Source organism: Hyperolius riggenbachi, chromosome 9 (genome assembly GCF_040937935.1).
Source record: "Hyperolius riggenbachi isolate aHypRig1 chromosome 9, aHypRig1.pri, whole genome shotgun sequence".
In the NCBI taxonomy this organism is placed as follows: Eukaryota; Metazoa; Chordata; class Amphibia; order Anura; family Hyperoliidae; genus Hyperolius; species Hyperolius riggenbachi.
The window spans coordinates 133610584-133623347 of NC_090654.1; the positions used below are offsets into that span (position 1 = coordinate 133610584).

Genomic DNA, 12764 nt, shown 5'->3' on the forward strand with positions numbered 1-12764 from the left:
TTGCAATTATCTAATCAACCAATCACATGGCAGTTGCTTAAATGCATTTAGGGGTGTGGTCCTGGTCAAGACAATCTCCTGAACTCCAAACAATGTCAGAATGGGGAAGAAAGGTGATTTAAGCAATTTTGAGCGTGACATGGTTGTTGGTGCCAGATGGGCCTGTCTGAGCATTTTACAATCTGCTCAGTTACTGGGATTTTCACGCACAACCATTTCTAGGGTTTACAAAGCATGGTGTGAAAAGGAAAAAACATCCAGTATGCGGCAGCCCTGTGAGCGAAAATGCCTTGTTATTTTGAATCATTTCGAAATAGTTTCTTGAACATGACAATGAGTTCACTGTACTGAAATGGCCTCCACAGTCACCAGTTCTCAACCAAATAGAACATCTTTGGGATGTGATGGAACGGGAGCTTCGTGCCCTGGATCTGCATCCCACAACTCTCCATCAACTGCAAGATGCTATCCTATCAATATAGGCCAACATTTCTAAAGAATGCTTTCAGCACCTTGTTGAATCAATGCCATATAGAATTAAGGCAGTTCTGAAGGCTTTTGGCCACCAGATGGCACGACACATAGTTCCAGAGTGCTGTAAACAGACAGGAACTAGTGGGTTTAACGGTTTACTTTCGGTTTTGTGAATTAGAGCCTGCGTCTCGCTCCCGCAGGCTCTAATTAATCAGGCACTGCGCTTGGGTTTGGGAACAGCAGTTTCCTATTCACCGATCACAGAATGGCAGGACTGCGGCGAAGGCAAACGGAAACGGTGCAGCTATCATGAACACCGGCGGTAAGTAAAGAATGCGTATATATACGCCCCTGTTTCGCAAGTGAAGTATACAGGGCCATATATACAGTGGAGGAAATAATTATTTGACCCCTCACTGATTTTGTAAGTTTGTCCAATGACAAAGAAATGAAAAGTCTCAGAACAGTATCATTTCAATGGTAGGTTTATTTTAACAGTGGCAGATAGCACATCAAAAGGAAAATCGAAAAAATAACCTTAAATAAAAGATAGCAACTGATTTGCATTTCATTGAGTGAAATAAGTTTTTGAACCCTCTAACAATAAAAGACTTAATACTTAGTGAAAGAACCCTTGTTTGCAAGCACAAAGGTCAAACGTTTCTTGTAATTGATGACCAAGTTTGCACACATTTTAGGAGGAATTTTGGTCCACTCCTCTTTGCAGATCATCTCTAAATCCCTAAGGTTTCGAGGCTGTCTCTGTGCAACTCTGAGCTTGAGCTCCCTCCTTAGGTTTTCTATTGGATTAAGGTCCGAAGACTGACTAGGCCACTCCATGACCTTAATGTGCTTCTTCTTGAGCCACTCCTTTGTTGCCTTTGCTGTATGTTTTGGGTCATTGTCGTGCTGGAACACCCATCCACGACCCAGTTTCCTGGCAGAGGGAAGGAGGTTGTCGTTCAGGATTTCACGATACATGGCTCCGTCCATTTTCCCGTTAATGCAATTAAGTTGTCCTGTGCCCTTAGCAGAAAAACACCCCCAAAGCAAAATGTTTCCACCACCATGCTTGACGGTGGGGACGGTGTTTTGGGGGTCATAGGCAGCATTTTTCTTCCTCCAAACACAGCGAGTTGAGTTAATGCCAAAGAGCTCTATTTTGGTCTCATCAGACCACAGCACCTTCTCCCAGTCACTCACAGAATCATTCAGGTGTTCATTGGCAAACTTCAGACAGGCCTGCACATGTGCCTTCTTGAGCAGGGGGACCTTGCGAGCCCTGCAGGATTTTAATCCATTGCGGTGTAATGTGTTTCCAATGGTTTTCTTGGTGACTGTGGTCCCTGCTAATTTGAGGTCATTCACTAACTCCTCCCGTGTAGTTCTAGGATGCTTTTTCACCTTTCTCAGAACCATTGACACCCCACGAGGTGAGATCTTGCGTGGAGCCCCAGAGCGAGGTCGATTGATGGTCAGTTTGTGCTCCTTCCATTTTCGAACAATCGCACCAACAGTTGTCACCTTCTCTCCCAGCTTCTTGCTAATGGTATTGTAGCCCATTCCAGCCTTGTGCACGTCTACAATTTTGTCTCTAACATCCTTGGACAGCTCTTTGGTCTTTCCCATGTTGGAGAGTTTGGAGTCTGCTTGATTGATTGATTCTGTGGACAGGTGTCTTTTATACAGGTGACTAGTTAAGACAGGTGTCCTTAATGAGGGTGACTAATTGAGTAGAAGTGTCTAACCACTCTGTGGGAGCCAGAACTTTTAAAATGGTTGGTAGGGGTTCAAAAACGTATTTCACTCAATGAAATGCAAATCAGTTGCTATCTTTTATTTAAGGTTATTTTTTCGATTTTCCTTTTGATGTGCCATCTGCCACTGTTAAAATAAACCTACCATTGAAATGATACTGTTCTAAGACTTTTCATTTCTTTGTCATTGGACAAACTTACAAAATCAGTGAGGGGTCAAATAATTATTTCCTCCACTGTATATTAAGATATAAAAAAAAAAAAAAAAAATCGATCCAGTGGTTCAACCTCTGAACTGGCTGACTTCCAGTCAAAACCTGCAAAGAGGTGAAAGTTGGATCTCACAAAATCCAGTAATTATTATTACGACAAAGACGCAAGCCTCTGGGGATGGGGTGCGCATCTGGGTCGAGAATACATCCAAGGCAGATGGTCTTCAATAGAAAAGACCTTCTCATCCAGTCACAAAGTGTTATTGGCAATCTGCAAGTCTCTACAGAGATGGGAAAATCTGCTCGTAAACAAGAATGTAATTGTCTACTCAGACAACCAGAGGTCAGTAACTCACATAAACAAGCAAGGAGTGACTCCCAGTCCTCCATTAATATCTCTATCTCTGCAGATCTTCTGCTGGGCAGAGAACAAGGTTGTTTCCTTAAAATCGGTTCACCTCAAAGGAAAGGACAATGTTCTAGCAGATTGGTTAAGCCACCAGGAGCTAAATCAGAGCAACTGGTGTCTGAACAAAAAGGTCTTTCTGACAATTTGCAGCAAGTGGGGTCCTCCATCCATAGACCTGTTTGCCGCATGGAACAATACACTTCTTCCCAGATTCTGCTCCCTCAATCCCAGAGGCTCTCCAATATGTCTAGACACATTTCTGCTTCACTGGGGTCTGGTGCACCCTCCCTTGAAATTAATCGGCAGGGTACTACAGAAAGCAATCAAAGATCAGGCCACAATGATCCTTTTCACCCCAGACTGGCCTAGAAGGCCCTGGTATCCTGTTACTCTCCCTAGCACTGGAGCAGCGCTGTCCAACTGGCGGCCCGCGGGCCGCATCCGGCCCGCCAGGCCTCCTGCTGCGGCCCATACTTCTCTCTGAGGTGCAGGCATGGCTTGCGCTATGGGCGCCATGCCTGCTCCCTCCTATAGTTGCCTGTGTCCCCGCTGCCTGTGTCCTCGCTGCTTTACAGCTCAGACCTCACAGATCGCAGCGACTGAAGCAAGGAGCGTACGCATGGTACCCGCATACACACGGAGTACGTCACATGCAGAAGTGACATTAGTCACTTCCGCATGTGAAGTTCAGCCGCGCGGGTGTCATGCGCGCACTCTCCTTGCTTCAGTCGCCGCGATCTGTGAGGTCTGAGCTGTAAGCAGCGGCAGCGGGGACACAGGCAGCAGGGGCACAGGAGAAGGCATTGGCGGGCAGCACACGGCAGAGGTAACGGCAGGGTAGGAGGAACTGGACACCTCTCGCTATCTAACTAGGGGGGCACCTGTCACTATCTAACTGGGGGGGCACCTGTCACTATCTAACTAGGGGGACACCTGTCACTATCTAACTAGGGGGACACCTGTCACTATCTAACTAGGGGGACACCTGTCACTATCTAACTGGGGGGGCACCTGTCACTAACTGGGGGGGCACCTGTCACTACCTCAACTGGGGGGGCACCTGTCATTACCTCATCTGGCCACACCACAGCATCACCGCCAGCCCGGCCACAGCATCACAGCAAGGCCTTTCAGCCCACACATCATCCCCAATCCGGCCAAAAACAGTATTGCCAGGCCAGCCAGGCACAGCAGCTAGTAGAGGAGAATTTAGAAGCCAGGTGAGAGGTGTCTACCATATTAAAGGGGCATTCTGCCTATTTATGTGAAATGCTGTCTATTTATGTGCCTCATGATTGCTGAATTTGTCTTGTTGGGAGCCTCATGATTTGTTGGGGTCTCAGGATTGCTAAATTTGTCTTGTTGGGGGCATCATGATTGCTGAATGTGTCTTGTTGGGGGCCTCATGATTTGTTGGGGGCCTCATGATTGCTGAATTTGTCTTGTTGGGGGTCACATGATTGCTAACTGCGAGACTATGGGAAAAGCTGAATCATCATCATATGAGACAATAGCATTAAACCTACTTTTTTAGCTTTTCAAAACGGAAAATAAAACTGAGGTTCTAAAAAAAATAAATACATTTTTCAGGAGTAGGATGGATGAAATTGTTTATCTTCACAGTTTATTTTCAACTTGGATTTTCCATAATGTTCATGTATGAGTTAAAACGTTTGCATGTAGTTTAAATTGCTGTTGCCACTTTGCGATAGATAAGTGACTTTTGGGTTGCAGTTTGGGCACTCAGCCTCCAAAAGGTTTGCCACCACTGTCCTAATCTAATGTCCCACATTGCTAAGTTCATGTAAATTTGTCTCCACCCGTGGCCACACCCACATTCTGATCCATGGCCACACCCATTTTTCGGTGTGGCGCGTGCGCCGCTGTACGCACGACGGAACCCTTATGTTTTTCGACGCACTGCGCACGAGGGGGGGCGATGGGGAGGGGTCTGCGGCTCTAGCAAGAACCTTCGGCCCTCCACCATGGGGTCTGAAAAAAAAATGGCCCTCCGTGCCCGTGAAGTTGGACAGCACTGTACTAGAGGAACCCATGGTCCTGCCGATCGATCAGGGAAGATCTGCTGCATCAGGGACAGATATACCATCCTTCAGTGGCCAGTCTGAACCTGAAGGCGTGGCTTTTGAGTGCCGCCTGTTGAATCAAGGCCTTTCTGAGAAAGTGGTTTCTACCTTGCTTCATGCAAGGAAACCTGTCACTTCCACTATCTCAGGATCTGGAAGTTGTTTTTGTGAATTTAACAAAGGCACTCCAGAAAATCTTGAGAAATTCTCTATTCCCAATATTGTAGCGTTCCTGCAGAAAGGGCTAGATACGGGTCTAAAATCAAACACCCTCAAGGTGCATTTAGCAGCCCTAGGTGCATACTTTGAGTTTTCTTTTACCTCAAATTCTCCGATTAAAAGGTTTATCAAGGCGGTCAAAAGGAAACCAGTGGTGAAGAAACAGACTGTTCCGCCTTGGGACTTGAATTTAGTCTTAAATTCTCTTATCGCATTCCCCTTTGAGCCATTAGGGACTTAACGCTAAAAACAGGTTTGCTAGTAGCTGTGACTACAGCCAGGCATACAGTGGAAATACAAGCTTTAAGCATAAAGCCACCATTCATGTCTATCCAACCGGATAGAATCTCATTTAAGTTACCTCCCAATTTTTCTCTAAAAGTTGGCAGATTTCCACAGTGAACAGGAAATCTTTATCCCTTCTTTTTGTCAGAATCCTTCTAACCGAAAAGAGGAAAAATGTAGTTCCCTGGATGTCAGGAAAATATTTTTGTTTTATTTAGATAAAACTGCTTAGTGGAGAAAGGAGAATAATTTGTTCAATTTCAGGGTGCCCGTAAAGGGTTAAGAGCATCCAGGAGTACTTTAACCACTTCCCGACCGCCTAACGCACAGGGGCGGCCGGGAGGTGGAGCCCTTAAGGACCGGCTCACCCACAGAGGCGGCAGTCCATTTAAGGGCATGGGCGGAGCGATCGCGTCATCCGTGACGCGATCCTCCGCCGGCGCCTGTCACCGCTCGCCCGCCGCAACATCCCGCCGGCTATACGGAAGCGCCGGCGGGATGTTAACCCCGCGATCGCCGCATACAAAGTGTATAATACACTTTGTAATGTTTACAAAGTGTATTATACAGGCTGCCTCCTGCCCTGGTGGTCCCAGTGTCCGAGGGACCACCAGGGCAGGCTGCAGCCACCCTAGTCTGCACCCAAGCACACTGATTTCTCCCCCCCCCTGCCCCAGATCGCCCACAGCACCCCTCAGACCCCCCCTGCCCACCCCCCAGACCCCTGTTTGCACCCTATCACCCCCCTAATCACCCATCAATCACTCCCTGTCACCGCTATTTTTTTTTTAATCTCCCCCACTGCCCCCTCCTGATCACCCCCCCACCCCTCAGATTCTCCCCAGACCCCCCCCCCCCCGTGTACTGTATGCATCTATCCCCCCTGATCACCTGTCGATCACCTGTCAATCACCCCCTGTCACTGCCACCCATCTATCAGCCCCTAACCTGCCCCTTGCAGGCAATCTGATCACCCACCCACACCAATAGATCGCCCGCAGATCCGACATCAGATCACCACCCAAACGCAGTGTTTACATCTATTCTCTCCTCTAAACACCCACTAATTACCCATCAATCACCCCCTATCACCACCTGTCACTGTTACCCATCAGATTAGACCCTAATCTGCCCCTTGCAGGCACCCAATCACCCGCCTACACGCTCAGATTGCCCTCAGACCCCCCCTTATCAATTCACCAGTGCAATATTTACATCTGTTCTTCCCTGTAATAACCCACTGATCACCTGTCAATCACCCCCTGTCACTGCCACCCATCAATCACCCCATGTCACTGCCACCCATCAATCAGCCCCTAACCTGCCCCTTGCGGGCAATCTGATCACCCACCCACACCAATAGATCGCCCGCAGATCCGACATCAGATCACCACCCAAACGCAGTGTTTACATCTATTCTCTCCTCTAAACACCCACTAATTACCCATCAATCACCCCCTATCACTGTTACCCATCAGATCAGACCCTAATCTGCCCCTTGCGGGCACCCAATCACCCGCCTACACGCTCAGATTGCCCTCAGACCCCCCCCCCCTTATCAATTCGCCAGGGCATTATTTACATCTGTGCTTCCCTGTAATAACTCACTGATCACCTGTCAATCACTCATCAATCACCCCATGTCACTGCCACCCATCAATCACCCCCTGTCACTGCCACCCATCAATCAGCCCCTAACCTGCCCCTTGCGGGCAATCTGATCACCCACCCACACCAATAGTTCGCCCGCAGATCCGACGTCAGATCACCTCCCAAGGGCAGTGTTTATATCTGTTCTCTACCCTAAACACCCACTAATTACCCATCAATCACCCACTGTCACTGCTACCTATCAGATTATATAATAATAATAATAATAATCCGAACATTTGTATAGCGCTTTTTCTCCTGTCGGACTCAAAGCGCTCAAGAGCTGCAGCCACTGGGACGCGCTCAGGAGGCCACCCTGCAGTGTTAGGGAGTCTTGCCTTGAACTCCTTACTGAATAGGTACTTGACCTAGCCAGGATTCGAACCCTGGTCTCCCATGTCAAAGGCGGAACCCTTAACCAGTACACTATCCAACCCCTATCTGCCCCTAGGGCACTCAATCACCTGCCCACACCCTCAGGCCCCAGCCCTGATCACCTCGCCAGTGCATTGCTTGCATCTATTCCCCCCTCTAATCACACCTTGAGACACCCATCAATCACCTCCTGTCACCCCCTAGCACACCTACCCATCAGATCAGGCCCTAATTTGCCCCGTGTGGGCTCCTGATCACTCGGCCAAACCCTCAGACCCCCTTCCGATCACCTCCCCAGTGCATTGATTGCATCTATTTTCCCCTCTAACCACCCCCTGAGACACCCATCAATCACCTCCTGTCACCCCCCTAGCACTCCTATCCATCAGATCAGGCCCAATACAACCTGTCATCTAAAAGGCCACCCTGCATATGACCGGTTCCACAAAATTCGCCCCCTCATAGACCACCTGTCATCAAAATTTGCAGATGCTTATACCCCTGAACAGTCATTTTGAGACATTTGGTTTCCAGACTACTCACAGTTTTGGGCCCGTAAAATGCCAGGGTGGTATAGGAACCCCAGAAACTGACCCCATTTTAGAAAAAAGACACCCCAATGTATTCTGTTAGGTGTATGACGAGTTCATAGAAGATTTTATTTTGTCACAAGTTAGCGGAAATTGATTTTTGTTTTTTTTTCACAAAGTGTCATTTTTCACTAACTTGTGACAAAAAATAAAATCTTCTATGAACTCGCCATACACCTAACGGAATACCTTGGGGTGTCTTCTTTCTAAAATGGGGTCAATTGTGGGGTTCCTATACTGCCCTGGCATTTTAGGGGCCCTAAACCGTGAGGAGTAGTCTAGAAAACAAATGCCTCAAAATGACCTGTAATTAGGACGTTGGGCCCCTTAGCGCACCTAGGCTGCAAAAAAGTGTCACACATGTGGTATCTTTTGATTTTGACAATCTTTTGATTTTTTTTTTTTACACACAATTGTCCATTTACAGAGTTATTTCTCCCACCCAGCATGGGTATGTGTAAAAATACACCCAAAACACATTGTACTACTTCTCCCGAGTACGGCGATACCACATGTGTGGCACTTTTTTGCACCCTAACTGCGCTAAGGGGCCCAAAGTCCAATGAGTACCTTTAGGATTTCACAGGTCATTTTGAGAAATTTTGTTTCAAGACTACTCCTCACGGTTTAGGGCCCCTAAAATGCCAGGACAGTATAGGAACCCCACAAATGACTCCATTTTAGAAAGAAGACACCCCAAGGTATTCTGTTAGTAGTACGGTGAGTTCATAGAAGATTTTATTTTTTGTCACAAGTTAGCGGAAATTGATTATTGTTTTTTTCCACAAAGTGTCATTTTCCGCTTACTTGTGACAAAAAATAATATCTTCTATGAACTCACTATGCCTCTCAGTGAATACTTTGGGATGTCTTCTTTCCAAAATGGGGTCATTTGGGGGGTATTTATACTATCCTGGAATTCTAGCCCCTCATGAAACATGACAGGGGGTCAGAAAAGTCAGCGATGCTTGAAAATGGGAAAATTCACTTTTTGCACCATAGTTTGTAAACGCTATAACTTTTACCCAAACCAATATACACTGAATGGGTTTTTTTTTATCCAAAACATGTTTGTCCACATTTTTCGTGCTGCATGTATACAGAAATTTTACTTTATTTGAAAAATGTCAGCATAGAAAGTTAAAAAAAAATCATTTTTTGGCCAAAATTCATGTCTTTTTTTGATGAATATAATAAAAAGTAAAAATCGCAGGAGCAATCAAATAGCACCAAAAGAAAGCTTTATTAGTGACAAGAAAAGGAGCCAAAATTCATTTAGGTGGTAGGTTGTATGAGCGAGCAATAAACCGTGAAAGCTGCAGTGGTCTGAATGGAAAAAAAGTGGCCGGTCCTTAAGGGGTAGAAAGCCCTAGGTCCTCAAGTGGTTAAGTAACTGGTTAAAAGGGATGTATAAGCAAAGCTTATGAAACAGCAGGTAAGCCAGCCTGTTAAGGTCAAAGCACACTCCACTAGGGCTGTCTCCTCTTCCTGGGCAGAAAGAAATTCTGCCTCAGTACTCCAAATTTGCCACATGGTCCGCCTATGATACTTTCATAAAGCACTACAGTTTGGATTAACCGAGTCACCAAGACTTGGGGTTTGGGCGTAAAGTATTGTCAGCAGTGGTCCTGCCCTAATATTCTAACTCTCCAGGTTCACACCCTGAGTAGAGGCGAGCAGAAGCCAATAATTACACTTACCGGTAATTGGTTTTCTGTGTTGCCTCTACAAAAGGGTGAACCTACCCACCCAAATCTAACGGTAAGTCTCCTGAGTCAAGGTAATAGTCAATGCACTGAAGGTAGGTAGGAGGGTGTAGCTATTTAATTGTATCTTGTGTTTCCTGTCCCCTAGGCAGGCGGGGCAATCTCCAGGTTCGCACTCTTCGCAGAGGCAACGCAGAAAACCAATTACCGGTAAGTGTAATTATTGGAATTTCCACAGAGGCAAGAAAAATGTCCAGGTAGAGGATTGGAGAAATTTTGTTTGCATGGGATACTGCTGAGTTAGGCTTCTTTTCCACAGGCAATTGATAGGCAGTGAAATGCCTCTTAAACTTTCACAACTGCTTGCTGCTGTCTGGTAACTGCATGCTAAGCACACAAGTTCAACTGCCCGTGGAAAAGAGGCTTTAAAGAGAAACTCCGACCAAGAATTGAACTTTATCCCAATCAGTAGCCGATACCCCATTTTACATGAGAAATCTATTCCTTTTCACAAACAGACCATCAGGGGGCGCTGTATGGCTGATATTGTGGTGAAACCCCTCCCACTAAGAAATTCTGAGTACGTACTCTTGGCAGTTTCCTGTCTGTGAACCCTGTTGCATTGTGGGAAATAGCTGTTTACAGCTGTTTCCAACTGCCAAAACAGCAAGCAGCAGCTACATCACTTGCCAGCAGTAAAAATGTCACCATGTGATAAATGATAGATTTTACAATAGGCAAACACTGTCTAAATCATTTATACATAATGATTGTAAAAATTAAGCACTTTTTTTATTACATTATTTTCACTGGAGTTCCTCTTTAAAAAGACTCAGCCCCATAAACAAGTCTGAGTCCCTTGCCGACCTCCCACTGTCTGTAATTTCGCCGCCATCAGCCCCGGTAACAGGCTCAGTCGCGTCAGTCTTTGTCTATTGCGCATATGCAGTAGGTCCGTGTTTGCTCAAAAGACCCAGACTGATCTTGACAGCCTGTTATTGCGGCTGAACGGCAGACCGTGGAAGGACGGCGAGGGACTCAGACACTGGAGGAAGTCAGTATTTTTTCATCCGAGTCTCTTAAAAAAAAAAAAAAAAAAAAGTTTGTACAGAAGAAATAGAGATCTACTTTTCCGATGTTATCCCTCCAGCCCTTCTCTATAACCAATAAGCTACTTGCAGCTATTGTCTGTCTATAGCCAGCTCATACAAGAAAATGTTCAGAACTGTCCTGAGCTGTAAATGTTCAAGTCACACACTGCTTAGGCTTTAAAGAGATCCTGAGGCGTCAAAGAAAAATAAACATTACCTGATCCAGTGGGCTGATCGGATTAGGTAGCCGTTATCCCCGCCGATCTGTCGCTCCTGTGGCCAGCTATGCTTTACTTTGTTTCCATGACCCCCAGGGTCACGATACTGCAAGCTCTGTTCAGTGTCTCTTAATCGCTGAGTGCAAGAGGGTGGGGGAGCTACGTGGGAGAGGTGCCCTATCAGAGCCTTGGAAGGAGCATTAGCAACTAGCAATTAATGGGCGTTTTGCAGGAGTTCCTCTCCTGCTAGGGATGCCCCTTGCCCCTCGAGTTGATGACAAGCTGCATGTCAGCAATTTCAGGGGCTCACAGCACGAGGACACAAAGGCATGTCATGGACCAGGGAACATGCCTCTGTATTCCATCCGCCCCCTCCCCCGTGCCGCCTTGGGTACACTTTAACCTCCTTAGCGGCAATCCCGAGCCAGGCTCGGGACGGAAATCCGCAGCTCAGAGCGGTAATCCTGTGCCTGAGCGAGTTACGCTGCATACACACTTGAGATAGAAGTCTTTGGAAAAGGCAAGATCACAGACCAATTATACCCCATTCCATGTAGTATGAGAGCCATACTCTACACAGTGTATTCTATGGAGCTGCACTCCCCATCAGATATATTCTTTGCAAGATGCTGCACACAAAGATGCCCGTACACACATTATCTGCAAAAGATCTCTTCCTGCAATAGATTCATTCCTGCAAAATGCATTCATAGTCTATGAGATCTGCAGATCATCATACACACCTTGTTTAACAGGCAATCATCTGCAGATCAGATCCACCAGGATGGATTTTCAGATCTGCAGATGATTGCCAGATATGCAGATGAAGTCTGTTAAACAAGGTGTGTATGAGGATCTGCAGATATCATAGGCTATGAATGCATTTTGCAGGAATGGATCTATTGCAGGAAAAGATCTTTTGCAGATAATGATCTTTTGAATGTGTACAGCATTTGTGTGTGCAGCATCTTGCAAAGATTTTATCTGATGAGGAGTTCAGCTCCATAGAATAGACTGTGTAGAGTATGGCTCTCATACTACATGGAATGGGGTAAAATTGGTCTGTGATCTTGCCTTTTCCAAAGACTTTTATCTCAAGTGTGTATGCAGCATTATATGCAGGAGCTGCTGCAGATCTCTGATATTTTTTTGATTTGTTTTCTTGTTTTTAGGGTCTAAAAGCTTGTGAAAATATTGCACAGCTTTTAGACCCTAAATCTGGAAATAATAACGCCAGGAAGGTTAAAGAAGCCAGAGCAAGCAATGCATTCTCCTGCATAACCAGGTTGCACAAACAGTGGTACAGCTGTCAGGTAGACAGGGACAGAAAAGATGGGAGACATCCAGAGCGAAGGAGGCTTTCAAGAAGCTCTACTCCACCTTTACCTCAGATCATCTCAACACAATCCAATATACACAGCTCTAAGAGTGGGTGTGAAGTGAGAAAACACATGAAAAATTACATGTTTTTAGAGAGAAACTGCCAAAACAAAGGAAAAAAAAATAAAAAATGAAAACTGATGACAGTAAGAAAAGTATAAAGCATTTGTGTGTCAGCACCATTACACATTAAAGGGAAGGTTCAGGGACGCTACAAAAAAAATAAAAATCCACATCCACTTACCTGGGGCTTCCTCCAGCCCGTGGCAGGCAGGAGGTGCCCTCGGCGCCGCTCCGCAGGCTCCCGGTGGCCG

General features: G+C 46.1%; 1 protein-coding gene and 1 long non-coding RNA gene across 3 annotated transcripts in view; one reads left to right on the forward strand and one right to left on the reverse strand.

The window, feature by feature from the left end:
• The window catches only part of LOC137532712 (uncharacterized), an 80593-nt gene extending 70620 nt beyond the window's left edge, over positions 1-9973 (forward strand). The window contains exon 3 of the long non-coding RNA XR_011023974.1: positions 9910-9973. This is a non-coding gene — a long non-coding RNA (uncharacterized lncRNA). The remainder of the gene's footprint in view (positions 1-9909) is intronic.
• Positions 1-12764, reverse strand: part of KHDC4 (KH domain containing 4, pre-mRNA splicing factor) — a 54253-nt gene that overhangs the window by 8057 nt on the left and 33432 nt on the right. The gene's annotated exons all lie outside the window — the stretch shown is intronic.